We start from the raw sequence: 25,822 nt of genomic DNA, 5'->3' as shown, positions 1-25,822 counted from the left end.
GTTGATAAAGGATATTAAACTGTGGTTATATGTTCGGTTCATGTTTTTGTCAGGTTTTGATATCTCAGTGATATTAGTCTGAAATAAATTAGAAAGTGTTTCCTTTTTTTTTAACTTTATATATAGCAGAATCTGTAGAATGAATTTATTTCTTGCCCAAATGTTGGTAGAATACCCCAGTAAAGCCATTTGGAAAGATCTTTTTCTAAACAATATGTAACTTTTGTGTGTGAGTATGTGATTAGGTAATCTCTCTTGAAATTATACATTTACATATCAATCTTGAGATTGATACATTTCATCTTTCAAAGATTTTTTATCCTTTCATCAAGATACAAATTTATTAGCAAATGTTCCCTTATTAGTCTTTTCATGTCTCAAGATCTGTAATGATGCCTCCTAATAATTCCTAATATGATTATGGGTTCTCCCTCACTTCTTTTGATGAGTGTTGCTAAAATTTTGTTTTTTTGTTGCTCTTTTCACAGAACTAGCTTTGAATTTCACTTGCATTTCAATCTATTACTTTTCTGGTTTTAACTTTATCTGCTATTATATCTTTATTATTTTATTTCATCTTTATACAAATACTTTTAATGATTAGGAGAAAATGTTAAAAAACTGTCATTAAACACAGATGATTTTATTAAGAGATGATATGGTTGAATAAACCAAAGACCAAAAAGATCACACTGTTAAATTGTTCAAACTAATTAGAGCATTTAGTAAGCTTATTAGACAGAAAATTGTCATACAATCTTCAGTTGTATTTTGCAGATCAACCAAAAAAGAAAACTGCAGGTACGTAAGACAGAGTCCAACAAAAATATGTGTATTAATTTTAGGCAATTTAAAAGAAATGTTAAAATTCATTAAATATTTAGTATTGATGGAAAGTCATAACATTTTTATGACTAGCAACATTAAATATTATACATATGTTATTACTCTACTAAGTTATTCATTGATATAATGCAATTTCAATCAAATTTTCAATTAAAAACTTACTGGAGTTTTTCTAAGATATTAGAAATATGATTCTAAAATGCAAATAAAAGATAAGAAGCCAAGAATAACCGATAAAATGGTAAGGAGGAATACATTTTAAAGTGAAATTCCAAAATATATATTGAGACTTATTTTTTCTACTATTCTTCCCAATTTTTAACACTTGCATTATATTCATATAGCTGAGTATATAACATTTACATGCTATTTTAGCATATATGCCTTTATAATCTATTCTTAATGCTACCTTTAATTATATCCAAATTATTATCTGTCCTTATGCCACAACTTCTCCTATGATTCTTTGGTTACCTGAATCTGATTTCTCTAGTAGATTGTTTTGTAGTGTCAAGCTAAAATTTCTTCCCTCTTGTGTTATTTTTGTCAGTATACCTTTATGAAGATATTTATGAAGATAATTTTCTTCATTTTTACTGCAGTATTTTGGTATTGGAAATTCATATTAGTCTGGTTTAAATCAGATAGTTTCCTAGGTGAAATTTGCAAGTGTTCCTGGGTGGCTATATGCCTATTTGTGCAGTGTTCCCTTCTTTTCTGAGATCTATGTCCTCTGAAACCTTATTGCCATTTTTTAAATTGGATCATACCTTCAGCTGATATTCCTGTGTACAGTCCTCAGTCCTACTGAAAATGTTTTCTTGGGTTCTTCTGAAATCATCAGGGCTTTTGTTGTGACACCATTGTCTTTTCCACAGTTGCCCAAATTCACCAGTTGTTCTCAGATTCATTTGCTTAATATTGCATTCAGAATGAAGCCTTTCTGGCAGTAAATTTTTGGGGGGCAATTTCTGTGATCTAATGCTTAATATACCACCAGAATTCATTTCTTCTCTTTTTCAACTCTACTTAGCTGCTAAACATCCCAGACACTTTCTGTCTCTGAAGAGAGAGATTGTGCATTAAATTTAATGAAATTATTGTACATTAAAGTTAAGTTCTTAAAAAGCATTTTCAAATTTACTATTTTTAGTGACTATTATCTCTAACATAACACACACACACACACACACACACTTTTCAACTCTACAACTTTCATTTGTTTTTTATTGTAGCTGGCCTGCTTATTTTTGTGATTTTATTTATTTTAGAAAATTCCATACTCGAGTGGCTTCAAGATGGTTGACAAGATGTATTTAGTGCTCACCTTCTTCAAAAAGAATATCTCAAATAGTGAGTAGTTAATTACACTTCAAATTGAGCACCAAAAAGAGAATGCTTAAATTCAGCATAAAAGTGACAGGAAAAACCTGAGGCACAGAAGGAGAGATAAGTCAGGCAGTAATTGGCTAGTAGCCCAGAGAGGCTCCCCAGTGTGGGGAAAGGTTAAGAGAAATCCTCAGTGGCAAACATTTCCAACATTGACTTCTGCAATCCTAGTCACAGTAGGGCCTCTTGAGTCTTACTGGCACCGAGAGTAGAATAGGGAGCTGTGTGGAGTCCACAGAGTGACATTACTCCAGAGAGGGAGCTTACTCTGGGTCCCACACACCCCACCAAGACCCAAGCAGCTGCAGCTAACCAACATTTTGAGAGCCTCGCCCCCACTGCCTTGCATTCTGCACTGAGGCCAAACAGCCCCTGCACCTCAACATACCTGGAAGCCCGCTGACATCAATCTATGTGTAGTGGCAAATGTCAGTGAAACTCAGCACTATGGTAGAGTCTCCAGCACTCTTGTGCATACCATTTTTTATGTCGGGGGCAGTGAGTGGGACAGTGAACAGAGGAAGCTGCCCCCTGGGACAAATGGAGCCAAAGTGTGTGCTACTGAGAGCCTGACAGATACCTACCTGGGGCTGCTCCCACTGACAGCAATCCTGACCATGTTAATAACAGGACTATCACGCAATTTCATATGCCTTGAGGCCAGATACTCTCTATGACTGCTGTTACCACTAGTGGTGGGGGTGAGGGGAGCCAAAGTGTGCACTCCCCAGAGCCTAAGAGCTGACTGTCTGGTGCTGTTGCAACTGACAGCAGCCCCTCCACCCCCAACAAACACACACACCACACACACACACACACACACACACACACACACACTTTCAGGACTGCCCTGCACTTGCAAATGCCCTGAAGAGAGGCTTTCTGTATCCACCACTACTGCTGCTGCCGCCACCCAAAAATGGCACCTGGGGGCTGGGTTGGTAATCTTGGTGATCTACCCACTCTACACACCAGGGCCTGTACCTGTGCATACCACTGGGCAGGCCTACATGGCCTGGCATTATCTCTCCTCTTAGCTCTCATGCTGCTTGAAGTGCCTTGAGATCACCTTGCTCCATCCACCACTGCTGGAATCTGTGCAGAATCCTTGGAGGTCAGTAGATGGGCCTGCTCATCCTGTTACCACCATCATCACCCACACCCACTTGCACACACCACCTAGGGAACTGGGGACTGTCCTGCCAAGCCCATTAAAGCCATCACTAATACCAGGATGTGATGCTTGGGAGCCCAAAGTAGTCTCACTACCACTTCTGCCAATCTCCCATGCCAATGCCATGCCTACTGCTCAGGGGCTCAAGAATCCACAAACTTACCAGACCCCAAGCTGCCACTGCCAGCACTTACTCAAGCTGCCTAGGGGTCAAGGAATTCACCCACCTTGACTCCCTAACAACAGAACCATGTATGCCACCCAGGGGAACAAGGACAAGAATGTTCACCCTACTGCTGCCACCACTGTAGCACAAGGACTAGCCCATCTGGCATAACTATCTTCAGCAAAGCCTCACCATACCCTCTTCTAACAATCATATGTGAAGCCACTGAGAAAATTAAGCACTATTAATGCTGTTCACAGTTAAAGGAATTATACAAAGATTACACTACTGCATACACCCAGAATCAAAGCTAAGGTGCCCTAATCAACCAACACCAAAGATACATCTTTAGGAGAAGTATTTTGCTATGAAAGCCAATTCAGAAAATTGGAAGATGTAACTGTTATACCACATACATGAATATCAACAAAGGAACACAATGCAAATGAATAATCAAGAAAATATGACACCTCCCAAGAAACACAATAATTCTCCTGCAAGATTCCCATGGGAAAAAAAATTATAAAATGCCTGTAATAGAATTCAAAGTAATGATATTAAACTCAGTTATGTACAATAGAACACAGATAAATGAAAGAAAGAAATCAGGAAAATAATTCAAGATATGAATCACAAATTCACCATATATATGTATATATATGATAACTGAAACTAAAGAATTCAATAAATGATATTTTAAAAATGCAACCAAGAATTTTAATAGTAGACTAAATCTAGCAGAAGAAAGTATCAGAATGTGAAGACATCTTTTACAATAACCCAGACAGGTTTTTAAGAAGCATAAACAATAAAATGAATGCAAAAAGCCTATATGACAAATGGGCCACAATAAGCCAACAAAATATTACATGTTTGAGAAAGTGAAGAGTAGGTCAAAGGTATGGAGAACCTATTTTCTAAAATAATAACTAAAAACCTCCAAAGTCCAGCAAGAAGTTTAGACATTAAAATACAGGGGGCTCAAAGGTTTTCAAGTAGATATACCCCAGAAAACTCTTCTCTGAAGCAAATTATAGTCAACATGTTAAAAGTCAAAGAGATAATTTTATTAAAAGTGAGAGAAATCATCTTGTTACATATAAGTCAACTTAGACTTACAGGGGATTTATCAGCAGAAAACTTAGGGTGAGGAGAGAATTAGACAAAAATTCCAAGCACTAAAAGGAAAAAAAATAAAAAAAATACTGTCAGCTAAGAATACTATGCCCAGCAGAGTTATCCTTTTTTACTGAAGGAGAAATAAATTCCCAGATAAGCGAATGTTGAAGAATTAATAACCACTAGACTGGACCTACAAGAAATGCTTAAGGAATACTACACCTGAAAGCAAAAGAATGATATATATCATTATAAAAACACACAAAACTATACAACTCACTGGTAGAGCAAACACACAAATGAGGAAGACAAAGTATTCAAATGTTATCACTCCAAAAAACCCACCAAACATCAATGATTAAAAACACAAAAGAAAAAAATTCAAGTAAACAACAATATGACAGGAACAAAATCTTACATGTTAATAATAATTTTGAATATAAAATGATTAAGGTATCCTCTTAGAAGAGAGATGGGCTGAATGGATAAAGAAACAACATTTTCCTATATGCTGCCAACAAGAAACACACTGCACATCTAAAAATGCATATAGGCTTAAAGCAAAGAAAAGGAAAAAAGATATCCCATGCAAAAAAAAGTCACACTGGGTAGCTATACTTGTATCAGATGAAACAGGTTTTAAGTCAAAACGGTTAAAATAAGAAGATAAAGAATGTCACTATAAAATGATAAAGGAATCACCTCACAAAGGAAAATAACAGTTTAAAACATATATGTACCCAACACTAAAGCACTCACACATATAAACAAACATTACTAGACCTAAAGAAAGAAATAGCAATACCATAATAGTAGGGGATTTAAACACCTCATTCATAATACTAGACAGAAAATCAACAAAGAAATGACACAAACAAATGGAAAGACATCTTACAGTCATGTATTAGAATTACTATTGTTAAAATGGGCTTATTGCCTAAAGCAATCTACACATTCAAAGCAATTCCTCTCAAAACACTGGAAATAAATTGGAATTTAGACAAAATTGACCTAACAATCACTTTTAGAACATTCTGTTCTATAATCACAGAATATATAGATGAAAATTTAAAAAAATGAAACAAGTAAAAATGGAAATACAACATATCAACACCTATAGCTTACAGCAAAAGCAATACTAAGAGGGAAGTTTATGGCAGTAAATGACCATATCAAAAAGTGGAAACATTTCAAGTAAACACTAATGATGCATCTCAAGGAGCTAGAAAAGCAAGAGTAAACAAAACAAAATTATTAGATGTAAAAAATAATAAAGATCACAAGCTAATATCTCAGCAATTTGGGAGGCTGAGGCAGAAGGATCACTTGAGCTCAGGAGTGTGAGACTAGCCTGGGCAACACAGTGAGACCTTATTGCTACAAATAATAAACAACAATAACAATAAAAATAGCTAGGCTTTGTGGTTCACACCTGTAGTCTCAGCTTCTTGTGAGGTTGAGGTAGGAGGATTGCTTGAGTTTGGGAAGTCAAGGCTGTAGTGAGCTAAGATTTCACTGCACTTCAGCCTGGGTGACAGAGTGAGATTCTGTTCCAGAAAATAACAATAATAATAATAAAGATCAAATCTGTATTAGTCAGGGTTCTATACGGGAACAGGAGTAATAGAATAGATATATACATGAAAGGGAATTTATCACACAGTGTTGACTCACACAATCACAGGGTGAAGTATCACAATAGGCCATCTGCAAGCTGAGGAGCAAGGAATCCAGTCTGAGTCCCAAAATCTCAAAAGTAGGGAAGCCAACAGAGCAGTCTTCAGTTTGTGGCCAAAGTCACAAGAGCTCCTGGCAAAACACTCAAGTAAGACCAAGAATCCAAAAGCTGAAGAACATGGAGTCCGATGTTCGAGGGCAAGAAGTATCCATCAAGGGACAAAGATGAAGGCTGGAAGACTCTGCAAATCTGTTCCTTCCAACTTCTTTGCCTGCTTCTTTTTGGCCATGCTGATGGATGAGTAGATGGTGCCCACCCAGCTTGAGTGTGGATCTTCCTTTCCCAGTTTACTGACTCAAATGTTAAATCTCCTTTGGCAACACCCTTATAGACACAGCCAGGAAGAACACTTTTCGTCCTTCAATCCAATCAAGTTGACACTCAATATTTATCACCACAAGTCCCCTTTTGTCAATTTGACCCATACACATCTCTTGAAATCATACATAATATTTAAATAAAGACAATAGTTATGCCATAATTATGCCTAACATATTACAGCTATCCTCCATACAACTGGAAGAACATTAATCCTTTTTTTTTTCAGGGATTAAACTTTTTATTTGTACAAGTCAGATTTGAACATTAATCCTTAACATAAACGCTATTATGTAAAGTTAACAACAGTTAAAAGTTGGTATCTCAATAAATCTTATGCCACATGATTTTAAAAAAGGAAGGAAATACAATGGATATATTTTATTAGTACAAGTGTGTACATACACAAACATGTTCTTAATAAAATAAGGAGAAAATACTTATGACAATTACAGTAGTCATTTCTGCAACTGGTCATATGGTAGTAGCTGGTATCAATGACTACCTTCTTCTACTACCCATTCTGTATTCCCTTTGTCTTCAGCGAGCACCTCAGCAGGTTATGGTTTTTTAACTGGTGGAGTGACCCAAAACTTCATTCCTGAAGGGTCTGAGCCATTTGTAATCCTGCCTAGATTGAATTGTTGTAGATTCCCATTGACCTTAATCACAGGGCATGGTAATACTAAGAGATGCCCTAAGGGATCTCCTGATTTCTTGCATACTATTTCTTACCTCCATTGTGGAGTAGTAGACTGATTTCATCTTGATAGTCTGGGTAAGTCACCCTAAACAACACTGTAACTCCCTTCTTAGCCTGTTGGCTTAGAGTAGGAGGAACCTAAAGTAGCCAGGTGGAAATCTTAACTTCCAGTTTAATAGGATTACTGTTGTGTCTCTTAGGGGTACCATTCCTCCATCCAGAGCTAAGACCTGTAGGCCAGCAGAATGTAATGTTGCGCAAACAGGCAGCAAAAATTTTGCTAGTGATCACTAAGGGTGGTGGTGAGTGCCACTTACACTTCCACCCCTTGATTCCTAGACCTATGAATCCTGGCTATGGGAGAAACAGTACCATATATGGACACTGATTCAGGGCATACATGACCTTTGGGAGAACTCTGCCCCAGCCCTGTAAAGTCTTGTCACCTAATTGGCATTGTAATTGTGACTTTGAAAGGCCATTTAACTGTCCTATCAATCCAGCTGCTTCAGGATGATAGGGAACATTGGAAGACCGGTGAATTCCATTAGCATGACCCCACTGCCACACTTATTTAGCCACAAAGTGAGTGGCTTGGTAAGAGGCAATGCTGTTTGAAATACCTTGACAGTGGATAAAGCATTCCATGAGTCCACGGATGGCAGTCTTGGAAGAAGCACTGCATACAGGATAGGCAAACCCATATCTAGAGTAAGTGTCTATTCCAGTGAGGACAAGCCTCTGCCCTTTCCATGATTAAAGAGGTCCAATACAATCAATCTGCCACCAGGAAGCTGGCTGATGTCCCCGAGGAATGTTGCCATATCGAGGGCTCAATGTTGGTCTCTGCTGCTGGCAAATTGGGCACTCAGCAGCAGCTGTAGCCAGATCAGCCTTTGTAAGTAAAAGTCCATGTTGATGAGCCCATGTGTAACCTCCATCTCTGCCACCACAGCCACTATGTTCATGGTCGATTGGGTGATGACAGTGGTGGCTGAAGAAAGATGCTGAGTCGGTGTCCACAGAACAGGTCATCCTATCCACTTGATTATTAAAATCCTCTTCTGCTGAAGTTACCCTCTGGTGAACACTCATATGGGATACAAATATCTTCACAGTTTTTGACTGCTCAGAGACGTCCATCCACATACCTGTATCCCAATTTCTTTGTCATCAATTTTCCAATTATTCTTCTTCAAAGTCCCTGGCCCTCCAGCCAAACCATTGGCTACAGCCCATGAATCAGTATATAATCGCACATCTGGCCATTTCTCCTTACATGTAAAGTGCACAACCAGGTGAACTGCTTGAACTTCTGCCCACTGGGAAGATTTCTCTTCACCGTTGTTCTTCAGGGATGTCCTAGAAAGGGGTTATAGTGCTGCAGCTCTCTACTTTTGGGTGGTGCCTGCATATTGTGCAGAACCATCTGTGAATGAGGCCCTAGTCTTCTCTTTCTCTGTCAACTGATCATAGGGAGCTCCCCATGAGGCCATCAATGCAGGTTGGGGGAGAGAAGGCAGAGAGGCAGGAGTGGAGACCATGGACATTTGATCCACTTCCTCATGTAACTTATATGTATCTTCAGGACCTGCTGGAGCCTGATCATGTATATAGCACTTCCATTTGATGATGGAATGTTGCTGTGCACAGCCCACTTCTGGCACCAACATCTGTATTAGTCAGGGTTTTCTAGAGGGACAGGACTAATTGGATAGATGTATATAGGAAAGGGAGTACATTAAGGAGTATAGACTCACACAGTCACAAGGTGAAGTCCCTCAGCAGGCCATCTGCAAGCTCAGGAGCAGGAAAGCCAGTCTAAGTCCCCAAACCTCAAAAGTAGGGAAGCTGACAGTGCAGTCCTTAGCCTGTGGCAAAAGACCCAAAAGTCCCTGGCAAACCACTCATATAAGTTCAAGAGTCCAAAAGATGAAAGAACTTGGAGTCCTATGTTCGAGGGCAGGAAGCATTCAGCATGTGACAAAGATGAAGGCCAGAAGACTCAGCAAGTGTGGTCATTCCAACTTCTTTTCCCTGCTTTTTTTTCTAGCCATGCCAGCAGCTGATTAGATGATGCCAACCAAGATTTAGGGTGGATCTGCCTCTCCCAGTCCAGTGGCTCAAATATTAATCTCTCATAGACACACCAGGAACAATTGTTTTCATCCTTCACTTCAATCAAGTTGACACGCAATATTAACCATCACAAGAGCAAAACTAAACAAAACAAAGACTAAACATACAAAGGATCAATAAAAGAAAGAGTTGTTTTTTCTAAAAGACAAACAAAATTGATAAGCCACAGCTAGACTAACCAAGAAAAAAAGAAGACCCAAATAAAGAAAGTTAGAAACAAAGAGATGTTACAAATCATACAAAAGAAATACAAAAGCTCATCAGAGAATATTATGAAAAAACTCTACACTAACCAACTGGGAAACCTAGAGAAAATGGGTAAATTTCTAGACACATACAACATCCCAAGGATGAATCACCAGACAATAGAAAACCTGAGCAGACCAATGGCCAGTAACATAGTGGAAGCAATAATAAAAGGTCGTTCAACAAGGAAAAGTCCATTACAGAATAACTTCACCTATAAGGAAGAACGAACACAAATTCTTCTCAAACTATTTCAAAAACTTGAAGAGGAGGAAATTCTCCCTAACTCATTCTATGAGGCTAGCCTCACTCTGATACCAAAAGCTGACAAGAATACACCAAAAAGGAAAACTACAATCCAAAAATTGTCATGAACATAGACAGAAAAATCCTCAACAAAATACTAGCAATCTGAATACAACAGAACATCAAAAAGATAATATACCATGATCAAGTGGAACTTATTCCATAGATATAAGGATAATTCATCTCAACACACACACAAATCAATTAATGTGATACATCACATCAACAGAATGAAAAGAAAACATATAATCATCTCAACAGATGCAGAAAAAAAATTGATAAAGTGCAACATCCCTTCATGATTAAAAAGTCTCAATGAAGTAGGCATGGAAGGAAAATACCCCAACATAGTAATGGCCATATATTAAAAACCCACAGCTAACATTATACTGAATAGGGAAAAACAGAAAGCTTTTCCTCTAAGAACTGGAACAAGACAAAGATGCTCACTTTCACTACTCCTATTCAAGATGTTATTGGAAGTCCCAGCCAGAACAATCAGGCAAGAGGAAGGAGTAAAATGTATCCAGATTGGAAAAGAGGAAGTCAGGTTTCCTCTCTTTTCAGATGATGTAATCTTATACTTAGGAAAATCTAAATAAATAAATAAATGCCCCCTTAGTTATGATAAGCAAAGTTAACAAAGTTGCAGAATACAAAATCAATATACAATAATCAGTAGCATTTCTATACACCAAAAATAAACTAGGTGAAAGATAAATCAAGAAAGAATCCCATTTATAACAGAGACAAAAATAATAAAATACTTAGTAATAAATATAACCAAGGAGGTGAAAGATCTCTATAAGAAAAACTGCAAAACATTGATGAAAGAAATTGAAGGAGATACAAACAAGTGGAAAGATATCTGGATCAAAAGAATTAATATCATTAAAATGGTCTTACTCCTGGCCGGGCACAGTGGCTCATGCCTGTAATCCTAGCACTTTGGGAGGCCGAGGCAGGCAGATCACAAGGTCAGGAGATTGAGACCATCCTGGCTAACACAGTGAAACTCTGTCTCTACTAAAAATACAAAAAATTAGCCAGGTGTGGTGGTGGGCACCTGTAGTCCCAGCTACTCAGGAGGCTGAGGCAGGAGAAAGGTGTGAACTCGGGAGGTGGAGCTTTCAGTGAGCTGAGATGGTGTCACTGCACTGCAGCCTGGGTGACAGAGTGAGACTCCATCTCAAAAAATAAAAATAAAATAAAATGGTCTTACTTCCAAAAGCAGTCTACAGATTCAATGCAATTCATATCAAAAATAAAAGTATTTTCCTATTTCATAGAAATGAAAGAAACAATCCTAAAATTTATAGGGCAACAAAAAAGAGCCTGGATATCCCAAACAATGCTGAGTGTGAAGAACAAAGCTGGAGGCATCAGTACCTGACTTAAGAATGTATTACAAGGCTATAACAAGCAAAACTGCATGGTATTGGTATAAAAAAAAAAAAAAAAAAAACCTTTGATGAATGGAACTGAATAGAGAACCCAGAAATAAATTTACATATTTTCAGTCGACTGATTTTTTGATAGAGGTTCCAAGAACATACATTAAGGAAAGGACACCCTCTTTAAAAAATGATGCTGGGAAAACTAGATGTCCATATGTGGAAGAATAAAAATAGATTTCTATCTCTCACCATCCACAAAAATTAACTCCAAATGGATTGAAGACTTACATGTAACACCAAAAACTATAAAACTACTAGAAGTAAACCAGGAAAACACTGCAGGACATTGATCTAGGCAATGATTTTTTGCCTAAGACCTCAAAAGCACAGGCAACAACAAAAATATTAAACAACTAAGACTTTACTAAACTAAAAATCTTTTGCACAGCAAAGGAAGTAATCCATAGAGTTAAGTGACAATGTGTTGAATGGGGGAAATATTTGCAAACCATTCATCTGACAGGGGACTAATATTCACAGTGTAAAAGGAACACAAACAACTCAACAGCAGAAAAACAAATAATCACATTAAAAAGTGAGCTAAGCTTCTGAACAGAAATTTCTCAAAAGAAGACATACACATGGCCAGCAAGTATATGAAAAAAGTTCAACTTCACTAATCATCAGAGAAATCCAAATCAAAACCGCAATGAGATATTATCTTATCCCAGTTAGAATGGTTACTAATATCAAAAAGATATAAAATAATAGATCATGGCAAGGATGTTGAGAAAATGGAAGTTTTATATACTATTGGTGGGAATGTAAATCAGTATAGCTTTATGTAAAATGGTGTAAAATTTATCTTAAAAACTAAAAAATTTCTATATTATCCAGCAATCCCAGTAACTGGCTATTTAGCCAAAGAAAATGAAATCAATATTTCAAAAGGGTATCTTGCATCCTGATATTTATTGTGGCATGATTCACAAAAGCAAAGATATGGAATCAACCTAAATGTTCATTAATGGCTGCATGGATAAAGAAAATATGGTCTATACACATAGTGGAATACTATTTGACCATAATAAATAATAAAATCTTGTCATTTGCAGCAACATGAGTGAAACTGGAGGTCATTATATTAAATGAAATAATCCAGGCACAGAAAGAAAAATATTCCATGTTCTCACTCAGATGTGGTAGCTAAAAAATGTTAATCTCATGGAGATACAGTGTAAAATAATAGTCAACAAAGGCTGGGAAGGGTGCGTTTTGGGGGAAGAATGGGCAAAGGCAGAGTATAAACATAGAGTAATACAGAAAAAAATATGTTCTAATGTCCAATAGCAGCACAGAGTGACTATAATTACCATCAAAGTATTATATATTTCAAAATAGCTAGATGAGAAGACTTGAAATGCTCCCAAAACACAGAAATGATAAATGCCCCAGGTGATGGATATCCTAAATAGACTGAACTTAACCATTGCACATTCTCTGCATGTAAGAAAATATCACATGTGCCCCATAAATATATACAAATACTATATACCAATAAAAGTTGAAAAATAGGGCTGGGCCCAGTGGCTCACACCTGTAATCCCAGCACTTTGGGAGGCCGAGACAGTTGGATCACTTGAGGTCGGGAGTTGAAGAGCAGCCTGATCAACATGGAGAAACCCTATCTCTACTAAAAATGCAAAATTAGCTGGGCATGGTGGCGCATGCCTGTAATCCCAGCTATTCAGGAGGCCAAGGCAGGAAAATCACTTGAACCCAGAGGCAGAGGTTTCGGTGAGCTGAGATTGTGCCATTGTACTCCAGCCTGGAAAACAAGAGCAAAATTTCATCTCAAAAAAAAAAAAAAGTTGAAAAATAAAATAAAATAAAAAGTATTCCATACTCAATTATTTTGTATTTTGTATATTTTTAATAGAATGTTTAAAGTTGATAAAGATCTACATCTAAAGATATTTGTTATATTAGATTGTGAGTTTGTATCTGGCTTATATAACCAATATCCTAGTGTTTCTTTCCCCTAAAAGGCTTTGCATTTGTGCTTGTTCTGTGATAGGGATGCTGCATCCTGAGAACAGCTTAACCTCTTTCCAGCATTTAGCAAGCATTTTCCATAATTATTCCTACCTTTTGGAAATGCTTATAAATCACTGTTTCTAAATTTTTATTTTCAGATACTTTTAATGTGGGATTGATTTGGATAATTTCCTTCACATGCTTAGATCTCCGCAATAAATTACAATTTCTCCTACATTTTTGTTCCATTTCTCTTTTATGTAAGGCTCATAAATCTATCTAGTATGCTATGCCATTCTGTAATTGCTCTTTAACTTTTTTTCTTTTAATTAAGATGGCATCTCACTGTGTGTCCCAGGCTGGTGGTCTCTAACTCCTGGCCTCAAGTGATCTTCCACCTTGGCCTCCCAATGTGCTAGGATTACATACAGGCATGAGCCACCCTACTCAGTCTAACCTTTTGTTTCTCTTAGTAGATTGTTTAACATGTGGTTTATTTGTATTTGAGTGAAGAAATGAGAAAATTTGTGTCGCATGATTTGTCACATCAATACAGGTAACAAAATCCATGTTGATTTAGTCTTTTACCTGAAGCACTGGATGAGATTAAGTAAATTTTACAGAACTTGGTGTATTAGTTCATTCTCTTATTGCTATAAGGACATACCCAAGACTGGGTAATTTGTAAATGAAAGAGGTGTAATTGACTCACAGTTTTGCAGGGCTGGGGAGATCTAGGAAAACTTAAAGTCATGGCAGAAGGGGAAACAAACATCTTCTTCACATGGCAGCAGGAAGGAGAAGAAGGAGAAGAATGAGAACTGAGTGAAGGGAGAAGACCCTTATAAAACCATCAGATTTAATGAGAACTTACTATCATGAGAATAGCATGGGGACAACCACCCCCCATGATTCAATTACCTCCACTAGGTCCCTTCCATGACACGTGGGGAATATGGAAACTACAATTCAAGATGAGATTTGGGTGGGAACACAGCCAAACCATATCATTCTGCCCCGGCCCTTCCCAAATCTCACGTCTTTTTCACATTTCAAAACACAATCATGCCTTTCCAACAGTCTCCTAAAGTCTCAACTCATTCCACCATTAACCAAGAAGTCTAAGTCCAACATCTCATCTGAGACAAGGAAAGTTCCTTTTGCCTATGAGCCTGCAAAATCCAAAGCAAGTTAGTTACTTCCTAGATACAACGAGTGTACAGTCATTGGGCAAATGAAACTACTCCAAATGGGAGAAATTAGTCAAAACATAGGAGACAGAGGCTGCAGACAAGTCCAAAATTCAATAGGGCAGTCATTAAATCTTAAAGTTCCAAAATGATCTCCTCTGACTTCATGTCTCACATCCAGGTCACACTGATGCAAGAGGTGGGCTCCCACAGCCTTGAGCATGTGGCTTTTCAGGGTACAATCTCTCTGTCAGCTGCTTTCATGGGCTGGTGTTGAGTGTCTGTGGCTTTTCCAGGTACAGAGTACAAGCTGCCAGTTGATCTCATTCTAGGGTCTGGAGAACAGTAGCCCTCTTTTCACAGCTCTACTAGGCAGTGCCATGCCCCAATGGGACTCTGTATGGGGGCTTCATCCCCACATTTCCCTTCCACACTGTTCTAGTAGAGGTTCTCCATGAGGGGTCTGCCCCAGCAGCAAACTTCTGACTGGACATCCAGGTATTTCCACACATCCTCTAAAATCTACGTGGAGACTCTCAAACCTCAATTCTTGTCTTCTGCATACCCACAGGACCAACACCACATGGAAGCTGCCAAAGCTTGGGGTTTTCATGAACCTCTGAAGCAATGGCCTGAGCTGTACCATGGCTTCTTTTAGCCACAGCTGGAGCTGAAGCAGCTGGGACTCAGGGCACCATGTCTGGAGGCTGCACAAAGCAGGTGGGCCCTGAGCCTGGTCCATGAAAACATTATTTCTTTCTAGGCCTCCAGACCTGTGATGGGAGAAACTACCGGTAAGGTCTCCAGGATTCCTTAGAGACATTTTCTTCATTCTCTTGGTAATTAACATTCAGGTCCTTGTAACTTATGCAAATTTCTGCAGCTAGTTTGAATTTCTCATCAGAAAATTTGTTTTTCTTTCTATCACACTGTCAGGTCGCAAATTTTCCACACTTTTACACCCTGCTTCCTCTTGAATGCTTTGCCACCTAGAAATTTCTTCTTCCAGATACCTAAATCATCTCTCTCTGGTTCAAAGTTCCACAGGTCTCTAGGGCAGGGTAAAAATGCAGCCAGGCTCTTTGCATAGCAAACTGACCTTTACTCCAGTTTTCAACAAGTTCATCATCTCCATCTGAGACTGCCTCATCCTGAACTTCATTGTTTATATCACTATCAGCATTTTGGTCAAAACCATTCAACAAGTCTCTAGAAAGTTCCAAACTTGCCCACATTTTCCTGTTTTCTTCTGAGCACTCCAAACTGTTCCAATGTCTACCTGTTAACCAGTTCCAAAGTCACTTCCACATTTTGGGGTATCTTTTCAGCAGCACCTCACTCTACTGGTACCAATTTATTGTATTAGTCTGTTCTCCCACTGCTATAAGGACATGCTGAGACTGGGTAATTTATAAAGAAAAGAGGTTTAATTGACTTAAAGTGCAGCTCAGCTGGGAAGGCCTCAGGAAACTTACAATCATGGTAGAAGGGGAAGCAAACATGTCCTTCTTCACATGGTGAAGGAGAGATGATGAGAACTGAGAAAAGCAAGAAGCCCTTATAAAACCATCAGTGTTCATGCGAACTTACCCAGTATCATGAGAATAACATGAGGGAAACTGCCCCGATGATTCAATTAACTCCCACTAAGTCTCTCTGATGACACATGCAGATTATGAGAACTACAATTTGAGATGATATTTGGGTGGGGACAGCCAAACTATATCACTTAGGTTCTCTAACTTTTGTTTTTTATGTAAATTGTGAAAGAATCCCTTTCTTTAAAACCCTTTTTATTATTTGTCATATATTGCTCTAGATTGAAATCCATTCTGATCGATTTCAATTTTACTTATCTTTAATACACTTAAAAATTAATTGACTTAATTTATAGATTAAAGTTTACAGAAACGTTGGACAGAAAGTACAGAAAACTCCCATATACTCTCTCCTCTCCACCCTCAATTTTCTCCTATTACTAACATCTTTATTTAGTGTGTTGTAGTTGTTACATTAATTAACGACTATAAATATGTTTATTATTAACTTAAGGCCATGGTTTGAGTTTACTCTATGTGTTGTACATTCTGTGGATTTCGACAAATACATAATGAAATGTATCTACCATTAAAATATGATACAGACAACTTCACTGCCATAAAAATTTTCTGTGTTGTGCCAATTAATCCCTCCATCATGTCTAAACTTTGGCAGTCACTGACCTTTTTGTTGTCTCTCTAGTTTTGCTTTGTTCAGAATGTGACGCAGTTGGAGTCATACAGTATGTCACCTTTTTAGATTGGTATTTTTTTCTCTTAGCAATATGCATATATTGCTAAATTTCTCCATGTCATTTTGGGATTCATTGTTCATTTCTTTTTATCATTGAATAATGTTCCATTACTTTCTGTATATACCACAGTTTATCCATTCACCTACTGAAGGACATCTGAGTTGCTAAAAGTTTTGCAATTATAAATAAAGATGTTATAAACATTTAAGTTCCGGTTTTTATAAGGATGTATACTCCTTGGTACATTGGTAAATACCAAGGAGTATGATTAGTGGATTATATGGTATAATTATATTTAGCTGTGTAAGAAGTTGCCAAGCTGTCTTCCGAAGTGGCTATGTTGATGGCTGTTGTGAGACCTTGGTTTTTGTCTTCTTAATTTATTATAATTTAAAAAAGAGACACACAGCAAAAGAGATATAGCGCAGAGTAAGTTTTGCAAAAGAAAAAAGTATTTTGATGGTTAGGTATAGAATAGACAGTACACCCTGAGAGAGATTTCAGGGAAGGCTGCATGTAAGGATGAGACAGCAAAGACTGGCACCATGGAGACTCCATTATAGAAGTCTTACATGATTATTCATAAGGGGATGAGGAGAGGTGTTACTAGTAAGTATGTTTCAAGTGGTCCTTTCGGTGTGCATGTGCAGTAGCTGTACATGCTTTTTCATACATTGTAAGTCTCAAGGTTGTTGTGTCCCAAGGACATGGTCATCTCCTTGACTACTAACCTGCCTCAGCGATACCACTTTGTTTCTCCAATAGTGATGGATGAGAGTATTTGTAACTAATAACACATCTTTACCAGCATTTTGTGTTGTCAGTCTTTTGGATTTTATCAATTCTAATAGGTGTGTAGTAGTAATGTCTCTCTGTTGCTGTACTTTGCAATTTTTAAATGACATATGATGTTGAGCATATTTCCATATGCTTATATGCCATCTTTACATTTTCTTGCAGATCTTTAGCTCATATTTTAATTGGGTTGTTTGTTTTCCTACTGTTGAGTGTTCAGAATTATTTATTGTATCAGATAGATGTTTTCTAAGTATTTTCTCCCAATTTTTCACCATTTTTTGTTCTTAATAGTGTCTTTTTTTTTCAAAACTAAACTTAAATTTTATAAAGTTCTACGTATAAGTTTTTTTTCTTTTATTTCTAATGCTTTGGATATCTGAAAATTCATTGACAAACACAAGTTAAAAAATTTATTCCACTGTTATGTTCTAGAAGTTGTATAGTTTTGCCATTTACATTTAGATGTGTGATTTAGTTTGAAATAAATTTTGTAAAAGATGAAAGATCTGTGCCTAGATTATTTTTTGCATGTGTATGTCCAGCTGTTTCAGCAACATTTGTGCTGTGTATCTATATATGTACATATATCTTACATAGCTACCATATTAATGTTTCTAAATTGTTTTTTGTCCCAAAAGATACGATAAACCTGTTAGCATTAGGAAAAGAGGAAGTCAAACTGTCCCTGTTTGCAGATGACATGATTGTATATCTAGAAAACCCCATCGTCTCCACCCAAAATCTCCTTGAGCTGATAGGCAACTTCAGCAAAGTCTCAGGATACAAAATCAATGTGCAAAAATCACAAGCATTCTTATACACCAATAACAGACAAACAGAGAGCCAAATCATGAGTGAACTCCCATTCACAATTGCTTCAAAGAGAATAAAATACCTAGGAATCCAACTTACAAGGGATGTGAAGGACCTCTTCAAGGAGAACTACAAACCACTGCTCAAGGAAATAGAAGAGGATACAAACAAATGGAAGAACATTCCAAGCATTAATATATATTACCAAATCAAAACAGCTTCTTATTAAAGGAACTCAAACTACAAAATAGTTTATTTTGTGAGTGAAGGTGAATTTGTTTCACCAAAAATGTCATATGTCTTCTATATTTCAAATAATACTTTTTAGCTAATAGTGTCTTTTTGGGGGGCTTTACCTTCAGTTAAAAATTAAGTGATATCTAACATATGAAGTTAAAATAAGTGCTTTATTGCACTGAATCTTCTTTTCTAAACCAGGTATATTACAAGGCATGCATTTTTATGGAATTATGGAGAAAATATTACTTAAAATACAATTGTTTATTTGATTCTGCCAGGAAACAAAATCTTTTCATTCCTTTTTCTAAATTTTATTATCCCAACTAGTGGACTGAAATAATTGCTTTTATCTCCTGGGTCCAATAAAGCAATTTAGCTTTTTAATGTTTCTTGTTAGATTTGACAACCAGTCCCTTTTCGGGACTTTTTTTTTTTTAGCATTAGTGGTACATTACCTGCTGAGTCATCAGCATGGAAATCAGAGGTTAATTTCCTTCCTACTAAATGAAGCAGATAATCAGCCATTGGAGAATGGCTCCTACACTGTAAATAAGTCTTGACAAGCTGAGGGATAACCCAATGCATCACTCAGTCCTGTTCATGCCATCTGTCCACAAATTAGGATGAAGTAAAGATATTAATTTGTTACAATTCAAAAGCTGTACTGACAAACCCATATGGACATTTTAAATGGCAATGGATAACTAAAACACTTTACTAATATTCCATTGAGTCACGGGTTATAGTTTTGTGAATTTTCTTTCCAGCAACAAACATGTTTACAGTATTTTTTTTTTACCAGATGTACAGCTAATGACTAACAAAGCAGATGCTTCGCAAAGCTTTACACAAATAATTTTTTAAAAATCTAAGTTAGAGGTTACATCAATTTGATGGCATAAAATTTATTTCTTTTACTGAAAATGAATTACTCAGATAGATGACTGGGATTGCTATGTGCTTGACAAAGAGATTATATTTATGAAATACTGCTATCTCCTTCAAAGAAATGTGTCACAATCTAAAACTAGGAAATTGCAAATGTTGCCTCCTCCTATGTAGGAATAACATGTCAGACAATAGAGAGGCAGAGATCCAATTAATCTTCTTGCAAAGAAGAAATCAGCAGGTAGGTTTTAGGAAAGCAAATGACAACAGTCATAACCATATAAAGGTTATCTTCTGTTTGTCTTGTATTAAAAATAAATGTATATCTGCACACATATGTATATTTGAGACAAACTATATGACACATTGACAAAAGATATTTTAATGCAAGTCCTTTGAAAAGATGTCATTAATATTAAATATGTCATTATATGAAATACCTTGATAACATATTTGTACAATTAATGTGATAACTAGCAAGAAATATATTTTATTCCTTTTTTGAATACCTTTTATTCAATTTCCTATTTTTTAAAAACTTTACAGGAAACATGTCATTAAGGTACATAATAGTTTACTCTTTTCACCCTCATTCTAAATAGAAAGGAGTGTGTCTAAGACTGTGTCATGTAAAGCATCTCTTGCAAAATATATTTATGTACAATAAAAGCAAATGATAATTTACATGGAAACATATTTGGAGAGAAGTTCTGATGACTGATCTGGAATATAAAGTAATTCATTCCCTAGCTATCATTTTGGATGGACTTTATAAACTGTCAGCTAAACTATTTTCATGTAATTTCTTAAAACCTTTTTTTTTTTTGCTTTCTTCATATTGACTTACTGATCAAGGGAGAACTTGCAATATGATCCACAATTTACAGACGAGAAAAGTGAGGCTCAGAAAGTTTTTCTGACTTGTACATGATAACATCATTTACCTTTGAATCTGATGTCTCTTTCTTCATTATTGTTATAAATTAAAACATGGAACTTCTGGCATAGATCAATCTTAATAAAGCATATAGCAGGGGTCAGTTTTGCCTCTGTCATGTTAAGACATCATTGAAACACATCATGTCCAACCTGAAAACTGTTCCTAAATTGTCTTAAAATTGTCCCTTGAAGTAAACACGACTGGAATTCTCAGATGTTTTTAAAATATTTTAGGGTAAAAAATATTTATTTATTTTGTAATTATTTAACAGTCACCATTATTATTTATTATTGGGTACTGGAAGTACTGTGTCTGCTTTATGTCAACATCAGCAACATCCGTGAAACAAATGGTGGTATCAATATTTAACTCTATGCCATTTTAAGAATACTAGGCAAATCAAGAAAAATGTGCTCCTTTACTATCTTTATATTCCGTCATCATTTTTTTTTTTCAAGTAGGATAGTATAGAGATATAGGAATTGTCAGTACCAGGATTTGTTGATTTGGGGTCAGAGTTTAATATGTAGGTTAACCCCCAATTAGCCAGAGTCAAAATAAGAAACAGAATGAACAAGAGGATAGGGAAATTATAAGTGGACATTTAGAACTCAATTGAGGATAAAGGCAGCAAATAGACAGAGCTTAGATTTGAGATAGAAATAAGATTAAATCTAAAAAGCCAATCACTTGGTAATCCACATGGTTTAACTGTACAGGATTGAAATATGTCTTTTTCATCCTTATTTGCACTAACAACAATCTAAAAAAATGGTATTAAATCAAGTTTCATCAATTCCATTCCCCAGAAATTGAGAGAGCCAAAGATCATGCAAGTTGTAACGAAGGAAGCAATTTTCTAGAATCAACAATTTTATGACTAGCTGGATCCTCTCTATAGAAATACTTCAGAAACACTGTTGTGATACATATGGCATTATTTCATACCTTCTGTTTGGTCACTGCAACATAAATGACTACTAAAATTTACATTTTGTGCTTAGTTTACCAAGATTTTGAAGCTTTTGTCTGTGTTGTATAGACTGTCTATCACATTATAGTATTTAATGAAGGTGAATGTGAATGATGCTAATATTTTATCAGTGAAATTCATAAGATTTTTCACAGGGTTAAGTAAGATAAGGCAATTCATAACTTTTTTTCCCCTAATGTGTTCTTGTTTTTAACTATCTGCAGAGCTTTAGGGGTAGCCAGAAAGATTTATTCCTGTAATTTTCTTCAAACTGTTCATATATCTTTCTTAAGCCTTAACAAGAACCTCCACTGAAGTTGGTTTTATGAACAAAGCCATATTCTTGTCATGCCACATTTTATTGTTAATATATAAAATTTTAATAAAGATACATCATATTTTTCTAGACTTGAAGATTTACTAGTTTTTTATTATATTTTTGTGGGGCTGTGTTTTGTCAGATTGCTTTTTAATATCATGACATCAAGGGGCTATTCAGATGGAGAAGGTGGCCTCTAGTTTGGAAGTAACAGGCAGCAGATACTATCAACACATTTTAATCAGTCCTTTAGTCTTTATCAAATATTTATATCAAAGTTTACCTACAATTGCAATATTAAACTTTTAAAAATGGAAAATGTATTTTGAAACTATCATTCCAAAGGTGATTATTAGAAAAATATGCATATGATATAATTAATAAGAAAATTACATAGAGGTTTAAAAAACATAAAATATATTCATCAATAGAATAACATTATATGACTATATAAAATTTAACTTTACATATTTTAGATGTTTTAAAATTTTCCATACTGCACACATATATTACATTTATAAATATAAAACATTTTATATAAAATAACAGTATCACTGTTTTATTTATAAAACCAGAATTTTACTATAAGAATTGGTTTTTAACTCTTCTGTTATTTTGAAAAAGTTAGTTAATCAACTTAACATTTCATTGTATGTTTAAAATTGTAGTATGCTCCATAAAAATAGAGAACACTCCTAGACAACATCATTATATTATTTTTGACAGATATTGTATTGTTCTAGTTAACATGAAGTTATCTTGTACGTTATTATTTTTTCCCTCACTAGATTAAAAACTTCTAGAGTCCAAAGACTCCATAATATGATACTTTGAATTTATTTTCCCAATGTTCCTAACACAGCTCATCTGTAATCTGACATCGACCAACTGAATGGTCTTGGGTAAATAACTTAATCCCTCCAAGCATGGTTCCTTTGTTCAACTAAAAAATTAGCATAATTTTAATTACAAACCTAATGTACTGACACAGTTGAAAAAAAAACAGTAAGGATGAGACATCATGCAGAAAAGTACAGGGTTTGGCACATATTAAGCATTTAAATCCCTTTAGCCAATAAATTGGTTACTTATCAATATATAATGTTATGGTCACCTATCTTATAAAGCATGATTCAGCAAACTACGCTTCTCAGACTAAAACTGCCTGCTCCACGTTTTAATAAATAGAGTTTTATTAGAACACATTCACATTTATTTACTATTCTCAAAGGCTCCTTTTGCAGTACAACAGCAAAGCTGAGTAGTTGTGACAAAGACCATATGTCCAGCAAAGGCTAACATTTCACTATCTGGTCTTTGAAGAAAGTTTACTGAAACTTGTCTTACAGTATAAAGTCAAATACCTTAGCTTGGCTTATGTGAGCCGTCATAATCTAGCTGCAATTTTATGCTCTGTCATTCCCCCTAAATATCATATGCTGTTATCATATAGAAAATTTGCTTGCCATATCCTCATGACATTCAGGACATAAGTAATTTCCATATTCCCATTGCACAAGTTTCTCTCTCATCTTGTCACCTTTCAGAGGCTTAAAGCATAGTCTTAATTGCCTGTGATATCTTTATTCACATACAGTCTCTTTTTGAGTTTTTCCTTCCCTCAAATGGACTGTGATAAATGTTTATGTCTTCCATGCATTCTTGGCTCACTGTAAGCTCATTCAATCAACATGTCTAGTGAGGGTCTACAGTGTTCAGTGCTCAATAGTGAAACTAGAAAGATGAATAACAAGCATTCTACGTCCTTACAATATGTTGTAAATATTAAATAAATTAGCACAACAATCCTTAGAATACACTCTGACACATGATGAGCACTCAATAATACAATGGCAAGTACTGATTGAGCACTTCTTATTGTGCCAGACACCATTCCAAACGGTTAGTGATATGGTTTAGCTGTGTCCCCTCACAAATCTCATATTGAATTGTAATCCGAATTGTAATTCCTACGTGTTGAAGGAGGGACCTGGTGGGAGGTGATTGAATCATGGGGGTGTTTTCTCCCATGCTGTTCTCATGATAGTGAGTGAATTCTTAGGAGATCTGGTTGTTTGTTAAGTATCTGGTGCTTCTTCTACACTCTCTCTCACTCTCTCCTGCTGCCATGTAACATGTGCCTTGCTTCCCCTTAGCTTTCTGCTATGATTGTAAATTTCCTGAGGCCTCACCAGTGATGTGGAACTGTGAGTCGATTAAACCTCTTTGCTTCATAAATTATGCAGTCTCAGGCAGTATCTTCATAGGAGTGTGAGAACAGACTAATATGGTAAGTTAATATATCACCATGTAGAAAATGTCAATAACAAATCTATTTCAAAGATAAGTAAATTAACACACAAAACTATTAAGCAAATTTCTCATCACATTGCTAGTGAATGACAGAGTTATGCTTTGAATTAAAGCACTCTGTTTCCAGTGTTCACATGCTGAATGACTATGCTAGAATACTTTTTGAAAAGAGTCATCTATAATTATTTTTGTATGAATAGTGGCTTCTAGCACATAGAAGAAATTAATATATATTAGTGCTGAGCTATCAATGGAATAAACAAATATAGCTAAATAAAAGATATGATTGTCTACAATATGCCTGTCAGGAACTATGCTTATTATCCAGGTGACAAACGTATCTGTACACCAAACCCCTGCGACATGGAGTACACCTATATGACAAACCTGCACAGGTACCCCTGAGCCTAAAAGCTAAAAAATCGTTTTTACTCAAATTATTTTTAATGCGGCTAGGAAGTAGGATGAATTACATGTTACAATAAATGAAGATAAAAATAGAAAAAGTATATATCTAAATATTGAGCCAGTGGTCCTGAAGCTGAATCATCATGAGAGACATCAGATGTGATTTCTCAGAAATATAGATTTCTAAAGTAAAATGCTGATCTATTGATTCATGTTATCTAAAAATGAGGCCCATAAATATAGTAATATATTAGAAACAAAAACAGGCCAAATAAAACAAAGTGAAACATATTCAGAAATGGAAGTCAGAATGATGATGATTTATGTATAACTTTATCATCACTGCAATGACCAAACATTTAATATACACTAATAATCAAAACACCACATAAATCTGTTTATCCCTCTAACAAAATATGCTTCCACAAAACATGCAACTCTAGAGAGAGAGATGGCAAAGAAACAGTGCTAAATAAGAAGTTATGGCCTTGTATTATGGGCATCCTAGATGAAAAGCAGCCCTAGAAGACAGTAACTCCTATTGAGTAAAGTCAAAAAAAGTACACCCTGTATGGTGAAGTGGTAGAACTAGCCTTCCTATGTGAAATTGTGGATGGGGAATCTACAAATAGGGACTGGAAAAAGCTAAGCTTGATTTTATATATAAATAGATAAACACACTATTCACCCCTAAGTGTATAGATGTTTAATCTAACTATATATGGAACAGTTTTATTAAGTGACTATACTTTTCTACTAACAAAGTTTCAAGAAATTCCAAGGAATCAGGAGCAGATAGTCAATTTCATGGACCACAACACCATTAGAAAGCAAAAATAAAAACAGTCACACACACATATTTAGAATCTTAAAAACACAAGTTAGAGGGTAAATTGAAAAAAAATCCCAAACTAACAGTATCAAAAGGATAACAGATCAAAACTTGTTGAATGGAGGTAAAGCAGGCCTGATAACCAGAAATGTATAGAAATATCATACAAGTAAAGAAATCCAAACAAACAAGTAAAAAATGGAAAGAAAAGAAGATGGAGCAAGATAGATGAATAGG

This window comes from Pongo abelii, chromosome 10 (assembly GCF_028885655.2).
Source record: "Pongo abelii isolate AG06213 chromosome 10, NHGRI_mPonAbe1-v2.0_pri, whole genome shotgun sequence".
NCBI lineage: Eukaryota > Metazoa > Chordata > Mammalia > Primates > Hominidae > Pongo > Pongo abelii.
The sequence above is the reverse complement of the archived record's forward strand: the minus strand, read 5'-3'. Positions refer to the sequence as shown.